The following is a 19,021-nucleotide window of genomic DNA, read 5'->3' as shown; positions in this document are numbered from 1 at the left end:
CATGAGCTAAGATTTAGAGCCGGACCTAAATGTCCGCTCAACATGGGAAGAGCGACTACGCATGCGCGGGCAGTCTCTTCAAAAGGCGGCTCCCCCCTGGAGCCACCCCAAGCGATTTTCTGTGAATGAACTCGCAGCAGCCTGCAGATTTCTACTCTCAGGCTGTGGTTTCTCTGTTTCTGAACTAAATAACTGGTTCAAATTTAAACTTTGGCCAAGACTTAGGTCCCACTGGGGCGGGGAAGTGTCCGGACAACTTTTCCCTCGAAATAAGCCACAGCGCCTGTCTTTACAGCCTGTGAACTTGAACTTGTATGGTCAGATTTATACAATTTACATTGGTTGGCGTGGAACCACTTTGTGCACCGGGGTAGTTTTACTGCATAGACCATGGGTCTGGCCCTATCAACTATACTATAGGGTCCCATGTAGAATGGCTCTAAACTTTTCTTACCATCACTAGGTCTCCTATCTCCTACTGGTGGCTCTTGCTAGGCTCCCTCCCTATGCTGTCTGCTGCCTGCCCATAAATTCGTTTGAGGTGTTCTAGGAGGGTGCGGGCGAATTTATCCTGGTTTATTTCCTGCAGTTGTCCTTCAGTGAGGACTGGGGCAAGGACATGAGTGGGGGTCCTCATAACTACCGGTCATGAGCTCATGTGGTGAATGCCCTGTACTCTTGGACTGGCTGGCCCGGATCCCCATGAGGATTAGAGTGGGCGACCCCACAGCCTCTTTCCTCAGTTTTTCTTTAAGGGTACGGTTCATAGGCTCCACAATCCCTGAGGACTGCGTGTTGTAGGCTACGTGCCACTTCCCTTTGATACCGAGCCGCACGAGCGTGTTCTGCATGACTTGGCCAGTGAACTGGCTTCCCTGGTCGGACTCCACGAACTGGGGCAGTCCCCACCGCGAGAACACCTCCTTCACCAAGATCTTTGCAGTCCCCATTGCTGTGGCCGTCCTGCAGGGGAAGGCTTCCACCCACTTGGAAAACACATCCACCAGGACGAGGCAGTATTTGTAGCCTCCTTGGGTGGTGGGCAAAGGCCCTATATAGTTGATCTGGATTGACTGCCATGGTCCCTCCACCCTCCTAATGTGTCCCATGGGCAACTCGCGGACATCATCCCGGAGTCCTGGCCACCATCCCGCCTGTTCCACCCGTTGCCAGGTGGCCTCAGGCCCAGGGTGTCCCGCTCCCGGCCCCTCATGCGCCAGCTGAAGTACTACCCACTGTTCTGCCTTGAACAGCATGCCCTCCTGCCACTGGCCCAGACTCCTGTGGGTCCCAGAAAGTGCCTGCACATGCACCCTCCTTTGCCAGCATATCTGCTTGCTGGTTGTCCTGGCTGCGGGGTTCTGTGGAGGAATGGGCTTTCACCTTATGGATGAAAACTGCACCTTCCTCCCCCACAGCTGCCAGGATTTTCTCCAGCAGGGGCTTTACTGTCAAGGGCTTCCCGTCGGCGGAGGTATACCCACGACGGGACCAGATGGCCAGGTACTCCGTACACGAGTTGCAAGTGAACATACTGTCAGAGCAAATCGTATACGGGGTAGGGAAGATGTCGGAGTGTGTAACCACGTACATCACCGCGGTCTGCTGGGCACTCATGGTGTTAGGGAGCTTGATTGCCAAGGCAATGCCTGCCGTTGGGTCAAAGATCCCGCAACCCGTGAGTCGTACCCCAGAACCGTCTACATAGATCTCGCGGCCCGTGAACCTATGTTCACTTCCCATACCCCATCTATGGAACATCGATGGGCTGTTCAGGGTATACCATATTGGCCGCAAGCTTTGGCTCGCAAAGGCCCTTTACCTTCAGATCCATCTGAGAGAGGAGAAGGGTCCAGCGCGCAATGCGGATGCTGCTGACTGTCCCATCTTTAATCCTCCCATCCAAAAGCATCTGAGTGGGTGTGTGGTGTGTGAGGAGGGTGATGGGAGAGGTGCCTGCGAAGATCCGGGATTTCTTCACAGCCCAATATGCGGCTAAAAGGTGCCTTTCACATATTGAGTAGCTCCTCTCTACATCGGTGAGTATTCTGGAGGAATAGACCACGGGTCTCAGCCTACTGTGCCGCTCGTGGAGCAGCACAGCACTCAGGCTATCCCCACTGGCTGCTACCTCCAGAAAAAACTCCCTTTTCCCATCTATCGCTCCTAGGGCTGGTGCGGTCTGCAGGTCTCCCTTTAACTTAATAACAAATGCCGCCTGGCATCCCTCATCCCAGGACCACTCCACTCCCTTGTGTAGGAGACGGAGCAGAGGGGCCGCTGTGGCTGCATAGTCCTCTATAAAATCCCTGCAGTAGCCTGTCAATCCCAGGAACGACCTCACCCCTCTTACTGAATTGGGAATCGGTAACTCCTGGACCGCTTCCCTCCTTGCCTTATCTATGGCCCTCCCTCCTGTGCGGACAGTCAGACCCAGGAATTTAACTTCTTGCTGACCGATCTGCGCCTTCTTGGGGTTGACTTTAAACCCCTTTCTTTGCAGCAGCTCAGCCAGTAGTGGGCAATGCTCCCCGACCGAGTCGGTAAATAAGAGCAGGTCATCCACATACTGCAGTAACTGAGTGGGCTGACTGAACTCTTTTAAACTATCCTTCATGCATTGGCGGAAGATGCTGGGGCTGTTGTGGAAACCCTGTGGCAGACAGTTCCAGGTATACTGCTGCCCCTTGAAGGTGAAGACAAACTTATATTGGCCCTCCCGTTATAAAGGGATGGACCAGAACCCATTCGAAATGTCCAGCACCGTGAATGTGTTCGCGGATGCTGGAATACTGCTAATAAGATTAGCCACTGCTTCTACTGTGGGGGCACACGCGGGGATATTGCTGTTAAGCACCCGATAGTCCACCGTGGCTCTCCATGAATTGTCCGGTTTCCTAACCGGCCAAAGTGGAGAATTAACATGAGTGGCTATGGGCCTCAACACTCCCTGTTTAACTAAGGAGGTGCCTCCTTGGGGAAATTGTACTGCTTCTGTGGTCGGGCCATGGGGTCCCCATCTATTTTAACCTCAAACCCTGTGATCCTCCCGCAGTCGTGTTTATGGGTGGCAAACGCTGTGAGCTTTGCCTGCACGACTGCCTGCAGTGCCTCCGGGACACCATTTACCATGAGCCCGAGGTCGTAACCTTCTTTGGGCTTCATAGTACACAAGGTCTCCTTGCCCGGGGTGACCAGTACACCTTCTTCCCTGTCTGCTAGCCCCCCAAAGACACTGGTTGCGGAGATCCACGAGGATCCCATGGCTCACCATGAAGTCGGCCCCTAGGATCCCCTTTCCTTCCTCCTTATTCCACTTTGTCAGGATGCACGTCCACTTAGTTTGGAGCGTGCCCAGATGGACTGAGAGGGGTGTGGAATATACCCCCGCCTGCTCCTGACCGGTGAATCCCGATAGCATGTATGGAACCCCGTTGCATGATGCCTCCGTATCCAATAGATAAGTCCCTGTAACCTTCTCTACCTCCATCTGTACGAGCGGTCTCTTCCATTCATCGTACCGGAGGGACAGGCTGCGCGGGCTCCAGTCATTGTGGGGAGGCAGAGGTGGGCGAGGGGGCTGCAGCACCACTGATGGCTGCTACCTTTCCCTGATTGGCCCTGAGGAAAGATTTTATCGACTCCATGACGGACTCGACCGTATTGGGAGGAGTTTCTGTCTCTGCCTTCTGAGTTGGGGCTGCGGGGGTCCTGGCTTTATCGTCTTTCCCAGGCTTTTCACAATCCCTGCGCCAGTGGCCATCCTCCCCGCACCTGTAACAAGTGACCTTGTTCTGGGAGGGACAGCTCCCCTCCTGGCGCCACTCTTTCTTGTATTGAGCCCCAGGTTTAACCCCTTTGCTGGGGGGGGGGGGGGTCCCACTATTCCTACCGTTCCTATATGCTACCGTGAACTGCCGGATCACAGTCTCTTCGGTTGCTAGGGGGTCTCGGTGGTCAAACCAAGTATCAGCCTTTGCCACCAGGCAACAAAGCCATTGGGTCCGCTGCCGCTGGTTCAGGTGTGCCCTATCTTGTCCCCCTGTACACGCGCTGTTGTAGACCGGGGGTCTCCCCTTCCTTCTGCAGTGTTTTCCCTATGCGATTGAACGGACTGTTAACACAGGCTGCCTGTTATATCTCTTGGAAGTGCATTGTTTCACCAGGCCTCTGAGCTGTTGGGTATCATAGGGTACCAGATAGGTATGCTGAACAGCCCCATGGTCATTATCGTTCACAGGCGGACCGTACCTCCGTTGTCGGAGGGGATACACTGGTCCCCGTCTGCCTAATGGGACCTGCTGACGTTCTCCTACCACCCCATTGTCCACCCCTTCTTGCTGTCAGAGCTCCTCAAAACTCGGAGCTGTGGGCTGCGGTCTTGGGATCTCTAATTCCCTAGCCAGCTCTGTTCTGGGTGCGGTTTGATTTGGGCTGCTGGTACTGTCCAACAGACTTTGCTTCCGACTTACGAGACATACCATCCCTTTAGTCCTTAGTAACTCCACACCCACTCTTTCTGTTACATGGGGTATGATCTGCTCCACTAAACCTTAGGTCGCAGGCCAGCTTATAAGCTGCCTTTACCTCCCTAACCTTTTCCTCCTGCTCTGTTACTTCTGAGGTGAGGCGGGCATTCTCTTCCCGCAGTCTCATCTCGTTACTCTTTGCTTCTGTAATTTGGCACTTTAGGAACTCTTATCTTGTGCCTCGCGTAGGTGAGGTGTGCGTTTTCCTCCTGTAGCCTCATCTCACTGTCCCTAGCCTCTGTGACTTCCTGCACAAGGCGCTCTATCTCTGCCTGGCATTTCGTGACCCTTTTCCCACACCCTCATCCCACTATCTCTGGCCGCGTTCTACCTCCCTTGGCCTCTGTAACCTCTTCCCGCACCCTCATCTCACCCTTCTTAACCCAGCCACCTTATACTATAATAGGTCAGCTTCAGGGCTACCCACAGACTGAAAGCAAGAAAAGCAAGAGCTGATGCTTTCTCCAGATCCAGACCACTTATCATATCAAAAACTGCCTCCAGTCCTGCCGCGGTCGCCAATTTGTAGGGGGGCATCCTTTACCTGGTTTACGGTAATTTACGTGGTCAGGCAGCCTTTGCCACTGCACTGTGACCAATTCCAATCAGCGGTTTCGAATCGCTAAACCCCCCCCTCCAGTTCTGACTGGAGGAACTTATAATTAATGATATATTAAAAACGGACAAGTGTTCTAGATGCAAGAAAGTCAAATTTTATTAAAACTAGAAACTAGACCACACAATCAAAGTAATCATGGTAAAATTGCTTAACGGGAAGGCAGATGGCAAAAACGAGGGATAAATGGCTACAATGTTAATCTTACAATCTTAGCAATATTTCCCTTAAATTACCACCCCTTTACTTCTCACTAGATTGTCTTGCTAGTGGGTCAGAAGCCTTGCTCACCTGCAGTTCAAAGAGTAATAAAGAGACAAAAAGCCCCAGAGGACTTGCTGGACTTAATCTTTATACCCTGGGAGTCCCTGCTGTTTTCGCGCCGATAAGGTCCGTGCACAATTTCGCGCTGAAAAGTCTGAAGGCTTTTAACTTCCTCCATTCATACATGGATACATCACGTAGTAGAGTCAATTTCAATTTCAGTAAATGGATGTGTGTAAACAACCCATTGTGCTTGCTGTCCGATGATTGGCTGATTCAAACTGGCTACTCCCCAGTGTAAACAAGCAGCTTGTAGGTTACCGGACACGCCCAATACCACAGGGTGACTGACAGCTCGGGCTCCATTCAAACTTACTACAGGGCAGCGCTGAGCTTTTCAAGTGCTAACAGCCTGTCTGTCCTCTTTTAAAAATTCTGTTTCCATGAGGTCTGTTCAGCCATTTTTATGCCCTGGGCAATTTAAACAGTCCAAAACTCAAGAGTACATCTTTTAATAAAACGTACAATCTTAAAGTGTGCGATTTTCACAAAGTTGTTTGATTCCAGTGTCCAAGTGCTGCCTAGCTTACGAGCTTTTTAACGCAGCCTTTTGCGGTTCTGGGTATGTTTTAAAACATTGTCCAACCCAGAGACAATTTAAATCACACAAGTCTTCGTCCACGATGTGGATTAATAGGGGATTTTGCGACCCCTACACACCAGAAGAACAAAACCCGAAGTTTCCATTCTGCAAGGTTGTGGTGATTATTCTTTGTTTAGTAAGAAGTATTGTGATTGGTTGTTTGTTTCCTGCCTTGGGATATATGCTGTAATCTCATTGGTAGTTGATGTCATGTGATTTGTGGTGGCCATCTTAAATTCAGTTCTTTCCAGCCTTTAGTTGGGACTGGGTGTTGAAAGATGTGCTACAGGATTTTTAAGTTAATAAAGCCTAGATTAGAAAGGCAAATCTATTCTTCATTTCAAAGGTAAAGTACCCAACAAAGACTTCACTCCCTGGCCTAGAAATTCATTAAGGCGCCGCCAGCTTTGCGGCCAGTTACCGCCTAAAGAGGGCTTCTGTAAAGTCTGTAGGTTGTGCAGTAAATAACTTCAGAGACTTTAGAAGTACAAACAAAACAGGTCTTTACTATTCAGAGGTCTGGGCGATTTCTGCCCTAGTTAACGTATTCCAACCCTTATGTATACTGTAATACCGATAGTGACCATACCAGTATATGAGCCAATAAATAGTGCCACCCTAAAGTAGTGCTCTTAAAGGCGAACGGTTACATTCTATAGTTCCCTTAAAGGTAAACGGTTACATACACAACACTCCTCCCTTTCTAGCTTATTACTTACAGAATCCCGTTAAACATACAATCTTCAACTTATATAGACAGTTGCAGATATACTCTCGATGGAGTCAACGTCATATAACAATTTACAGATATACTCTCGATGGAGTCAACGTCATATAACAATTTACAGATATACTCTCGATGGAGTCAACGTCATATAACTTCATGTTTAACATAACATAATAACATATATAACTTCATGTCAAAACAGATCACAGATTCAGTCTCCGTAGGAACAGTTGCAACATACTCTTAGTGGAAACAGTTTACAGGTTCAGTCTCTGTGGAGGTTTCCGGATTCTGTCCGGATAATGCCGCAGTGGTGTCGTCATTCCCAGCGGTCCAGTAGGTGTCTCTGGTAAAGTCGATTCAGCTGGAACAACAGTGTCAGGTTTATCTGATTCTAGTATTACTAGATCAGAAGTAGGTGTTCTGGGTACTTCAGTTTCAACATTACTCGGGTAAGGTGGTGAAGTCGGCTGCTCATTTGTGGCGGACCCTATGATCTGGTCAACATGGCGCCTTATTACCTTGTCCCCAATGTCCACCGTGTACATCAACGGTCCTAGCCTTTTTTTAATAGTTCCAGGCTGCCATTTCTCCGTACGGTAGTCCCGGGCCAAAACTTGTTGCCCCATCTGGAAAGATCTGGTGGCCCTTTCATTCATGCCCTGGAATTGCCGGTTCTCTACGTCCCTTCTTATGTTTGGTTTGAGCAAATCCAGCCGGCATTTTAGGCGTCTATTGCAAAACATCATTGCGGGAGTTTGATTCGTGACCGCATGTGTTGCATTTCGATAGGCCAACAAAAAGCTATCCACCTTATGCTGTAAACTTATGTCTTCATTACTCATGGCCTTTATGGCCTTCTTGAAGGTCTGGACAAATCTTTCAGCCAGTCCATTGGAGGCGGGATGGTATGGGGCTGATGTGTAATGTTTAACCCCATTGCTTTTTAGAAATTTCTTAAATTCCTCAGACACAAATTGCGGCCCAGTATCGGAACAGACCTGTTCTGGCAGACCATTCCGTGCAAACATTGTCCTTAGCACCGTAATGGTTTTTTCCGTCGTGGTGGTGGTCATCTTAATTACTTCCGGCCACTTGGAGTGGGCATCTACCGCTATTAAGAACATCGAGTCCATGAAAGGGCCCGCAAAGTCGATGTGTACTCTTTGCCAGGGAGATGAGGGCCACTCCCATGGGTGCAGAGGAGCCTGTGGTGGCGCGTTCTGAACCCTCTGACATCCTAGGCAATTCTTCGTTATCTCCTCTATGTCCCCATCGATGCCTGGCCACCACACAAACGCCCTAGCTAGGTTCTTCATCTTTACGCCCCCCAGGTGTCCTTCGTGCAGCTCCTTGAATATTTTCTTTTGGAGTTTGGGTGGAATCACCACTCTAGACCCACACATCAGGGTTCCTCGACACACAGACAGTTGTTCTTTCCTCTGTGCGAATGCTTGCAGTGTTGGTTCGCACTGCGCTGGCCATCCCTCCACCGTTAAGTCATAGACTTGTGAAAGGGTCGGGTCATTCCTTGTCTCAGTGATCGGCAAACACTCCACTATTGATGAGTGGAACAACTCTACTGGGTCTACTGTCCTCGCTTCTTCTACCATTGGCAATGGCAAGCGTGATAGCCCATCAGCGTTTCCATGTTGCTTGGACCGTTTGTATTCAATATCATACTGGTGTGCCCCAAGTAAGACTGACCATCTTTGTAGCCTTTGTGCTGTCATGTTGGACACGGCCTTGTTCGGGTTAAATATGGACACCAACGGCTGGTGGTCTGTCAGCAATGTGAACCTCTTACATTGCAAGTAATGGTTGAATTTCTTCACGCCCCACACAAGACTGAGGGCCTCCCTGTCTATCTGGGCGTAATTTCGCTCCGCGGGTGTCAAAGATCGGGACGCAAAAGCCACTGGCCTTTCCGAGCCATTTGGTAGCCTGTGCGAAAGTACTGCTCCAATTCCATACGGTGAAGCATCACACGCCAGCCGAAGGGGTAATGCTGGGTTGAAATGAGCCAACACTTCTTCAGAGGTAATCAACTCCTTGCTTCTGCAAAAAGCCTTTTTGCACTCCTCACTCCACTTCCATGGTGTCTCCTTTCGCAACAGCTCATTCAGTGGATGCAGCACCGTGGACAAATTTGGTAGGAACTTGTGGTAGTAATTGATTAACCCCAAGAATGATCTTAACTGTGACACGTTCCCTGGAGCGGGAGCCTTCACGACTGCTTCTATCTTCTCCAGTGATTTATGTAGTCCCTCGCGGTCAATGATATGACCGCAGTATGAGATTCGTTTTTGGAAAAACTCACACTTATTGCGGTTAACCCTAAGACCATACTCCTTTAACCTGGTGAGTACCAGTTTCAAATTCGTGAGGTGTTCCTCTTCATCCATTCCCGTGATTAGGATATCATCCAAATAGCACTGCGTGCTTGGAATTCCTTGTAACACCTGTTCCATGGCCCTCTGCCAAATTGCTGGTGCCGAAGCCACTCCAAAGACCAGTCTGTTATAACGGTACAACCCTCTGTGGGTATTGATAGTTAGGTATTGGCGTGACTCTTCCTCAACCTCCATCTGTAAATATGCCTGAGCTAGGTCTATCTTCGTGAAGTGTTTTCCTCCAGCCAACGAAGCGAAAATATCTTCAATCCTTGGCAGCGGGTATTGTACCGACTGAAGCACCGGGTTCACTGTGATCTTGAAATCCCCGCAGATACGGACCTTCCCCGGTCCCCCTGGCTTACTACTTGGTGAGGATTTCATGACGGGTACAATGGCCGTGGCCCACTCACTGTGGTCTACTTTTGACAGAACCCCTGATCGTTCAAGTTCTTCTAGTTCTGCCTCCACTGCTGGTCGTATTGCATACGGTACCGACCTGGCCTTACAAAACTTTGGGCTTGCATGTTCTGCAATCTTGACCTTTGCTTTAATACCTCGTAGCTTTCCCAGTCCTTGCTGGAATACCTCTTTAGCTTCGTCTAATATTCTGGCCAACCGTTCAGGTTTGACGTCCTCTTTTTCGGGCTCCACCGTCATGGTGTTTAGTGCATGCCAATCCATCTTTATTTTCCGGATCCACTCCCGTCCCAGAAGTGGTGGGCCTCCCTCAGACAACACATACAGCTCCAACCGGTGGTGAACTTTATCTTTGTATTTCACCTTGACCTCTAGCTTCCCGATGGGGAATACTTTTTGCCCCGTGTATGTCTTCAGTATCAGATCCGCATCCCGTAGTGGAATATGCTTGAAAAACTTTTGATAGTCATGCTTATTCATGACCGTCAACGCCGATCCGGTGTCCACTTCCATTTTTACTGGGACCTTTTCAATCGGTAGCGTTATCCAAATAGTTTGACGGTCGGCTTCATTGCTCACGTTGTGAATTCTTAGACCGTCCAGTCCTCTGCCTTTGGCGTGTGTGTCCGACTTCTGTTCCTTCAGACTCTTCCTATTTGCGTCATGTACCTTTCTGTCCCATTTTTGTGAGGACTCATTATTGTTGCACGTCGTTCCTGACTGGCACACTTTAGCTATGTGCCCGATCTTGCCACATTTCCAGCATTCCTGGTTTTTACCCCAGCATTGCTTTTGGTCGTGTGTTGACTTCCCACAACGATAGCATTTGGTGATATTACCTCGTTTAGGCATCTTCTTCTCTTCTCGAGAACAACACAAGTATTTCTTTACTTATTATTAATTTTTGAAAATTCTTAATAATTTCCAAGATGGCGGTTTCCCGCTTCCGTCTTCTTCTTCTTCAGCGGTTTCCCCGCGAAAATGGCGGCTTTCCCGCGCTTCTCGCTCTCCCCGCCCACTTCAATGGCGGTTTTCCCGCGCTTGGCGGTCTTCACCCGGTCCCCCGACGCCGTCTGTCAGCCCGAGTGCGGCCCTTATCTATAATGCGATCGCTGGATCGCGAAGCGGCTGCCGGCCCTTATCTGCAGATGCGATCGCTCTCCGGCTCTCGGCCCTTATCTGGAGATGCGATCGCTGGCTTGCAACGCCTCCCGCTCGGCTCTGGCTCCCCCGCTCGCGCGGTTCTCGGCTCTGACACTCCCGCGCCTACTCGCAGGCTCAGCGCTTCGTGGCAGCGGTTGCTGCACGGCTTCTCACACTGCCCGCGGTCCGGCTGTCACCCGACGCCGTTGGACCCGAATGCTTTGCCCTTCTCCTCCAAATACTTCTACCCCGTTTTTTTTAATTTATTTGTCTTAATTTTTTTTTCCTACTCACAGTCTCTTCGGCCGCCTTGTTTTAGGCTGATTGGCTCGCTCAAGATGTGGTAGCAGGGTAATCTGTGCCTGTTGCTGCCGCAGCTTTGCTGACGGAGCCTCGTGTTTTCTTTTTGAAGCTCTCTGCTACTGGTTAGTCTTGCCGCAGGGTACGATCGGACTCGTCGCCACTGTAAAGTCTGTACTCAGAGACTTTAGAAGTACAAACAAAACAGGTCTTTACTATTCAGAGGTCTGGGCGATTTCTGCCCTAGTTAACGTATTCCAACCCTTATATACTGGTGTGGTCACTATCGGTATTACAGTATACATGAGCCAATAAATAGTGCCACCCTAAAGTAGTGCTCTTAAAGGCGAACGGTTACATTCTATAGTTCCCTTAAAGGTAAACGGTTACATACACAACAGCTTCTGCGCCAAAAATGAGTTTGCGCTGATATTCAGCTGCGCCGGCACCGATGACGTCATCGGTGTGCGCAGTGCCCCGGTTCCGCCCCGAAACCGGCCCGATCCCCATATTTAGTAGCGGCCGCCTCCTCCGAAGCGGCCGCAAACAGCGACCAGAAAACGGGGCCGTGCTGTAGCCTTAGTGGGGCGCTTTAAAGGGGAAGGTGCGGCCGGCCGCTTTTTCGGCGGCCGCCTGCCCGCACCTCCTTCCCCGGCCTCCACCACCCCCCCCCGCGGCATTGCCGGCTGCTTTCTGCGAACCCGGCACTTCTCCGTGGTGCCGGGCTCATTTGCCGGCACTCTCCAGCGGCGATCTCCCCGTTGCAGGCAGCTCCCCCTTAAGAGAAGGAGGAGGCCTACAGTTCCGCAGCGGCGCCAAGAGCGCTGAAATTCAGTGTCAGCGCCCCAAGCGGAGGCGGGCACACCCTGGTATAGCGCCCGGTTCCGAATTGGGGCGCAAACACTGAATATCTGACGAGGCCGCCCCAAAGTGAATTTCTAGGCCCCTATCTCTAACGGAGGAAAAGAGGGTACTTTACTCAGACGACACTGCCGTGCCCTGGGACCACGTGACGACAACCCCAAAACAGCAACCGGCTCAATCGACAGGATTCGACCTGTCCAGAAACCCTTATCGGTGAGCATAATCCCTGGCCCCTCACAGCACAGTTAGTTAGATATTGGGGGTGGGACCAAGGGTAAGGGGATTAATACTGTGATTTTTCCCTCGATGTGCCGTGTGTTCCCCATTCCTAATTAAGTATACTCTTGTAAACCTGTGACTATTCCAGTAATTCTCAGTGTTGTAACTTTTATTGTGCCTTTTAATAACAGTACAGTTTTCTTGTACCAAACCACTTGTCTACTCTAATTCTGTATCGCCGCCTGTACCTAAGTCCGGTGTCGGGAACCCAGTCAGAGGCGAGCTGACTGCGCACACGCCACCGTATGTAGGATTGACATCCGTTAGTTCCACTTCGTCGATGAGGGGATCACTCTTGGAGGATCGGATGAATCTTCGGAGTAGCACGGGGCCAGGAGCCTGGACAGCACCACCCGCAGGCCGCTCAGTATTATTTCATAAGTCTTTCTTTCATGAATGACTGATTCATGTCATGCAGCATGCTTCTTTACCGTTTTGCTTGCCCAGGATGATGGGCAGGAAAGCTTTTTCCGACTAGTGTTGAGATACCGCGGCAAACGTGGGAGTCGAGATCAGAGCTATTGAAAACACAACTGCTTTATTCCAACCACATGACAAACAGGAACTAGAAAAGCCCGCGCATCCACTTAAATACTTCCCAGACAGGAAGTGCTCCCGGCAGCCTGTCCCTGCGGGAAACAAGTTGCTGGAGGAAAGGGCCCCCGGCTGGGGGCTTCTGCTTAGACTGTCTGTGCCGCTGTGAGCGGATTATGTCCAGTGGTTGTGTGTCGCCACAGAGCTCCCCCCAGAATCCGCTTAGGAGGAGCGGACGAGTCGTGACGGTGGTCTAATGGTTCTGCCGCAGCGGCTCTGAGTGGTCGCCGGTCTGGTTGGTTGGGTCGGGCGGTTCGCCGCCGGCTGTGCTGGCTTGCCGGGGGGACGGCCTCTAGTTGGAGACTGGGCCACGGGGACCTGTTCCCCTGGTTCTGTTACTGCTGGTTTGAGCCGGTCGATGGAGACTGTCTCGACCCTGTCGCCGAGTCGCAGCTTGAAGACCTTGTCCCCGGTTTGTAGTACCTCGTACGGACCATCGTACGGGGGTCGCAGGGGCCCGTGGTGCGCGTCGTGTCGCACGAAGACGAAGCGCGCCTGCTGTAAATTTGGCGGGACGTGAGGTGCGAGTTCGCCGTGTCGGTTGACCGGAAGTGGGGCGAACTGCTGAGCGGAAGAGAAAGAGTCGAGCCGCTGCTGTTCGGCCGACCAAGGCTTGGTAGGCTCCGGAAGGAATTCGCCTGGGACGCGCAGCGGTTGTCCATAGACTAACTCCGCTGCCGAGGACTGGAGGTCTTCCTTGACCGCGGTGCGTAGGCCGAGTAGCACCCACGGTAGGCGGTCAGTCCAGGTACTGTCCTGCAGGCCGGCGCGGAGTGAGGCCTTGAGTGACCTGTGGAAGCGTTCACAAAGTCCGTTGGCCTGCGGGTGGTACGCGGTGGAGCGTCACCCCGAGGTTGCGTGCTGTGGCCGTCCAGAGTTCGGAGGTGAACTGGGCGCCTCTGTCGGATGTTATGTCGGCCGGTACGCCGAACCTCGCAACCCAGGTGTTAACGAACGCCCTGGCGATGTCGGCTGTGGTGGTGGAGGTCAGCGGCACTGCCTCAGGCCAGCGTGTGTAGCGGTCGACCATCGTGAGGAGATAAGTTTGGCCTTGCGATGGCGGCAGGGGACCGACGATGTCGACGTGTACGTGGTCGAAGCGGCGGCTGGGTACCTCGAAGTCCCCCAGGGGTGCTTTGGTGTGCAGCTGTACCTTAGCCCGTTGGCAGGCGAGAACATCTCTGCTGAGGCCGCGCCAGACGAAGCGCTTGGGGAGGAGTTTGACGGATGCGCGGGAACCCGGGTGAGAGAGCCCGTGGAGCGCGTCGAAGACGCGGCGGCGCCAGGTCTCAGGGACGACCGGCCTGGGTTGGCCGAGTGAGACGTCGCACGTGACTGCCGTGGCTTCGGGCCTGTGCGCGACCTTGGCTAGGCGTAGCCCTGGCAGGCTGGTAGCCGCCGAGAGGAGGTCTGGGTCCGTGAGCTGGGCCGCTGCTAGTTGTGCGTAGTCGACCGCGAGGTGATTCGCACAGACGGCGGGACGGGAAAGGCAGTCGGCGACCACGTTGTCTCTACCGGAGACGTGCTGAATGTCCGTAGTAAACTCGGAGATGGCCGCGAGCTGGCGTTGCTGCCTAGCGGACCAGGGTTCGGTGTGCTTGGCCATCGCGTATGTGAGTGGCTTGTGGTCCACATACGCGGTGAAGGGGCGGCCTTCCAGGAGGAACCTGAAATGGCGGACCGACAGGTGGAGTGCGAGAAGCTCGCGGTCGAAAGTGGAGTATTTGACCTCCGGGGGGCGCAGTTGGCGGCTGTAGAAGGCAAGTGGCTGCCACGCGCCATTGACCCACTGCTCGAACACGGCCCCGACCGCGTGGTCGGAGGCGTCGGTGGTGAGCGCGACCCGGGCATCGGCCCTCGGGTGCGCGAGCAGAGTGGCGTCGGCGAGCGCGTTTTTGGTGGCGTCGAAGGCGGCTGCCGTGTCAGTGGTCCAGGCTACGTCCATCTTGCCGGATTTTCCTTGGAGGGAGTCGTATAGGGGCTTCATGAGGGCTGCGGCTCTGGGGATGAACCTGTTGTGGAAGTTCACCATCCCGAGGAACTCCTGGAGGCCCTTGATGGTTGTGGGGCGGGGGAATTGCTGGACGGCCTGCACCTTGTTGGGCAGGGGGACGGCCCCAGCAGGGGTGATGTGGTGACCGAGAAAATCGATCTCGGCTACTCAGCCCGTGTTGGGCTAGGCGCCCGAACAGGATGCGAAGGTGTTCGAGGTGTTCCTGTTTGGAGGAGCTGGCCACGAGAATGTCGTCTAGATAGACGAATAGGAAGTTCAGGTCCCGGAGGACTGAGTCCATAAGGCGCTAGAAAGCCTGTGCTGCCTTCTTGAGGCCGAAGGGCATCCTCAGGAACTCGAACAGGCCGAATGGGGTGATGATGGCCGTTTTGGGGATGTCCGCGGGGTGTACGGGGACTTGGTGGTAACCGCGCACCAGGTCGACTTTGGAAAAGACGGTTCGTCCGGCCAGTCGGGCCGAGAAGTCCTGGATGTGTGGCACCGGGTATCGATCGGGGGTGGTGGCGTCGTTGAGGCGGCGGTAGTCCCCGCAAGGGCGCCAGCCTCCGCCGGGCTTGGGGGCGATGTGGAGGGGCGAGGCCCAAGGGCTGCTGGAGCGGCGGATGATGCCGAGTTGTTCCATGGTGGTGAACTCGGCCCGCGCGATTTCCAGCTTGGCCGGGTTGAGTCTGCGGGCGTGGGCAGAAACTGGGGGGCCGGTGGTGGGGATATAGTGTTCCACACCGTGCTTGGCGGCTTTGGCCAAAAAGGTCGGGTTAGTGAGGGCGGGAAACTCAGCTAGGAGTGCCGAGTAGTCGTCCGTGGCTCTGGCGAGGCAGTAGGTCGTCAGGCCGGCCGAACGGGCCGGGGTAAAGGCGCCGGGGATGGGGGCCATAGTGTTGATGTCGACGAGGCGGTGCCTCGGAATGTCGACAAGGAGGCCGTGGGCGCGTAGGAAGTCGGCGCCGATGAGTGGGCAGAGGACCTTGGCTGTGAGGAACTCCCAGCGGTAGCGGCGGCCCGCGAGGTCGAGCGTGACCATGCGGGTGCCATATGTGCGGATGTCAGAGCCGTTGGCTGCAGCCAGTGTGATACCCCGTGTGCCGCGTTGGATCTCGAGGGCGGAGGCGGGGGTGATGCTGTGCTGGGCCCCTGTGTCGCACAGAAATCGGCGGTTGGTTCTGTCGTCAGTGACGTACAGTAGGGGCTCCTTCTGCCCCGCGGCCATCGCGGGGGGCGGTGCGGGGGGGGGGGGGGTTTGAAGGTACACGGTGGCGTGCAGCGTTGAGCCCTAGCGCCAAAACGGGTGTGGTAGTAGCAGTGACCCGGAGTGGTAGGGCGGTCGGGTCTAGCGGCCCGGGAAGACCGCGTGGTCGTTGCCGTGAGGTCGGGCGCGACGTCGCGAGCGGCCTGTGCAGAGAGCAGCCGGTCGGCCTTTTCGGCTATATCATTCAGGTCCGTGGAGCCAGACTCCACAATGAGCGGGCGGATGCTGGCGGGGAGCTGCCGAATGAAAAGCATGCGAAAAAGGGCGCAGGGATTTTTGTCGTCTGAGAGGGACAGCATGTGGGAAAGCAGGTCTGATGGTGAAGCGTCACCAAGGCCGGGGAGGTCCAGGAGTTGGCAGTGGCGCTGGTAAGAGGACGTTTGAAATTTTTTAAGTAGCGCAGCCTTCAGATGTTCGTACTTGCCATCCGTTGGTGGATTCTGCAGCGCTGCCCAAACCTTGGGGACTGTAGCATAGGTGAGCGAGGCGACGAGGTAGTCGTACTTCGTGGCGTCGACTGTAATGCCTTTCAGCCGGAATCTGGACTCAGCTTGAACGAACCAGGCTTAGGCGAGGTTCTCCCAAAAGTCTGGTAATTTAACCGTGACTGCGTTTGTATCCGCCATGCTAGCTTAGGATTCGTCCTGAGCGTCGGGGTCACCAGTGTTGAGATACCGCGGCAAACGTGGGAGTCGAGACCAGAGCTATTGAAAACACAACTGCTTTATTCCAACCACATGACAAACAGGAACTAGAAAAGCCCGCGCATCCACTTAAATACTTCCCAGACAGGAAGTGCTCCCGGCAGCCTGTCCCCGCGGGAAACAAGTTGCTGGAGGAAAGGGCCCCCGGCTGGGGGCTTCTGCTTAGACTGTCTGTGCCGCCGTGAGCGGATTATGTCCAGTGGTGGCGTGTCGCCACACTAGCATCTTTCTCTTGCCGTTTTCGCGCAATTTTACAATTTGCGCATGTGTATATGTTTTCCATCTGTCGCACCCGTGATGACATAACAACCGGAAGCGTGCGTGCACAGCTTCTGGTTCATTGGTAGCCGTCACTCTTTAAATATCTGGATGTTCTCCGACTTTTGAACCCCATTTTTTCCATAACTCCTCCTGGGGGCCCTGGAAAAAACTCAATCCTAAACAGGCAGTAGTCACTCTTTTATAAATATCTGGATGTTCTCCGACTTTTGAACACCACTTTTTCCATAACTCCTCCTCCTCTGGATATCGGTTTTTCCACAACTCCTGGCATTTCATTCTGGGCCCTGGAAAAGACTCAATCCTAAACAGTTACTTTTTGAAGATTTTCCTCCAGTTTTGAAATTGATTTTTCAGAGCACTGCCAGTCACCGTTCAACAGCGCCAACCACAGCCACCAATGCCTGGTTGCAAATGCTCCAACCTCTCTCCCTGGGCCTCTTAAGTATCCATCTGAGCAACATCAATGAGTAGGTGTTTGCAGACCAAGGTCAAATGCTGCAATGAGCAGATTGTGGCTGTGTAGCAAGATGGCCCCTGCCCTTTGAGAACTGGACGGCGCCAGCCTGAGTTCCAGGGTCATAGACATCACATCGTCTGAGCTTCAGCAGCGTTCCGAGATAGCGCCTCACTCACCACTGTATACTTCCGATCCTGGGCCTCTCAACTCCAAGTGCGCAGGGCCCACGTATCCCAGAGGCACATGCAAGCGTCCCTGGGATCATGTGGGACATGGGGAGCCAGTCAAAGAAGGGAATCTCCTTTCATACACTTCAGATAGACCTGTCAAATATATGAACGGAGATCACCCCAAAAACACAAACATTAAATACTTTTTAAAAAATGAGTTGAAATTGCAATTAATAAAATATTTTAAACAAATTTAATTTTTTGAACTTTTTTACGTGGCTAAAAATAGTTTTTTTTTTAAAAGGATTTATGCTGGTAAAAGCAGGCCTTACCCTTGCTTTTACCAGGCGTAAGATTTCTAAGGTTTTTCTGCGGGCGGAGGTTCTCCAGAAACATAGAAGATAGGAGCAGGAGTAGGCCGTTCGGCCCCTCAGGATGGGGATTGTTTAGCGAGGCCTCTGCCCCTTTAAAAAAAAAAGGCCCATCTGATGGTGGCGTCGGGGGTTGAATATGCTTCGGATTTCTTTAGCAAGCAAGTCACATGCGTCTAATATGACTCCAGTCGCCCTTCGGACATCCAAACCATTAGCAACTATTACAATTTATGATCTTATAGGAATGTCTAGTTCCTATCCAAAAGACTGAGGTTCACTCAGGCGATCAAATAAACGAGGTTTAATGAAAACTAACAGAGTTTAACGGATAACTACAGGAGAACATCGAATATAGGTCTAGTCAGTTCGGAGGCTGCACGAGGACTGCTTGGGTGGTCCCGTAGCTGATGTCATCACGTTTTTCCTGCCGGTGGGGGAATCACGTGATGAAACGCGTGACGTCATCGTGTTTACCCGCGCTATCAAAGTGATCGCGCTCTGTACATGTAAACAGTGAAAACAAAGATACAGACTCAGGCTGTAGCTAGCATTATTAAAGAGAATTATATACAATTGATCGGAGTCCCTTCGTGACTCTGCCACATGCGCCCCCCCCCCAGAATTGTCTTTAATAGCAAAAGTAAAACGGCGAGGAGGCCTGACAAGCCTGTCAGATCGACTTCTGTAGCCTTGAAGTGCAAGCTGATGGACGGTGGGTGAGCTGGCGGGCGGTTGCGTTTGATCTGGCACGGCGACTGTGGGCGGTCGGCCACGTTTCGGCGGTTGTGTGATCTCGACTGGGCGGTCAAGGTCCAAGTGAGCCGGCTTCAACCGGTCAACCGAAATGTGGTCCGGTTTACCTCCGACATCGACCGAAAAAGATTTGTCGCCCGGCTCTATCACCCAGTGTAAGGGGGTTTGAGCGGGTCCTGATGAGCGTCGTGGCGGGGATGCTACACTGCGCCCCGGTGTCGCAGAGGAAACGTGATCAAGAGTTTTCCC

Source organism: Somniosus microcephalus, chromosome 11, assembly GCF_052327205.1.
Source record: "Somniosus microcephalus isolate GS21.2 chromosome 11, FLI_Smic_1.0, whole genome shotgun sequence".
Lineage (NCBI taxonomy): Eukaryota > Metazoa > Chordata > Chondrichthyes > Squaliformes > Somniosidae > Somniosus > Somniosus microcephalus.
Note: the sequence above shows the minus strand (reverse complement) of the source record.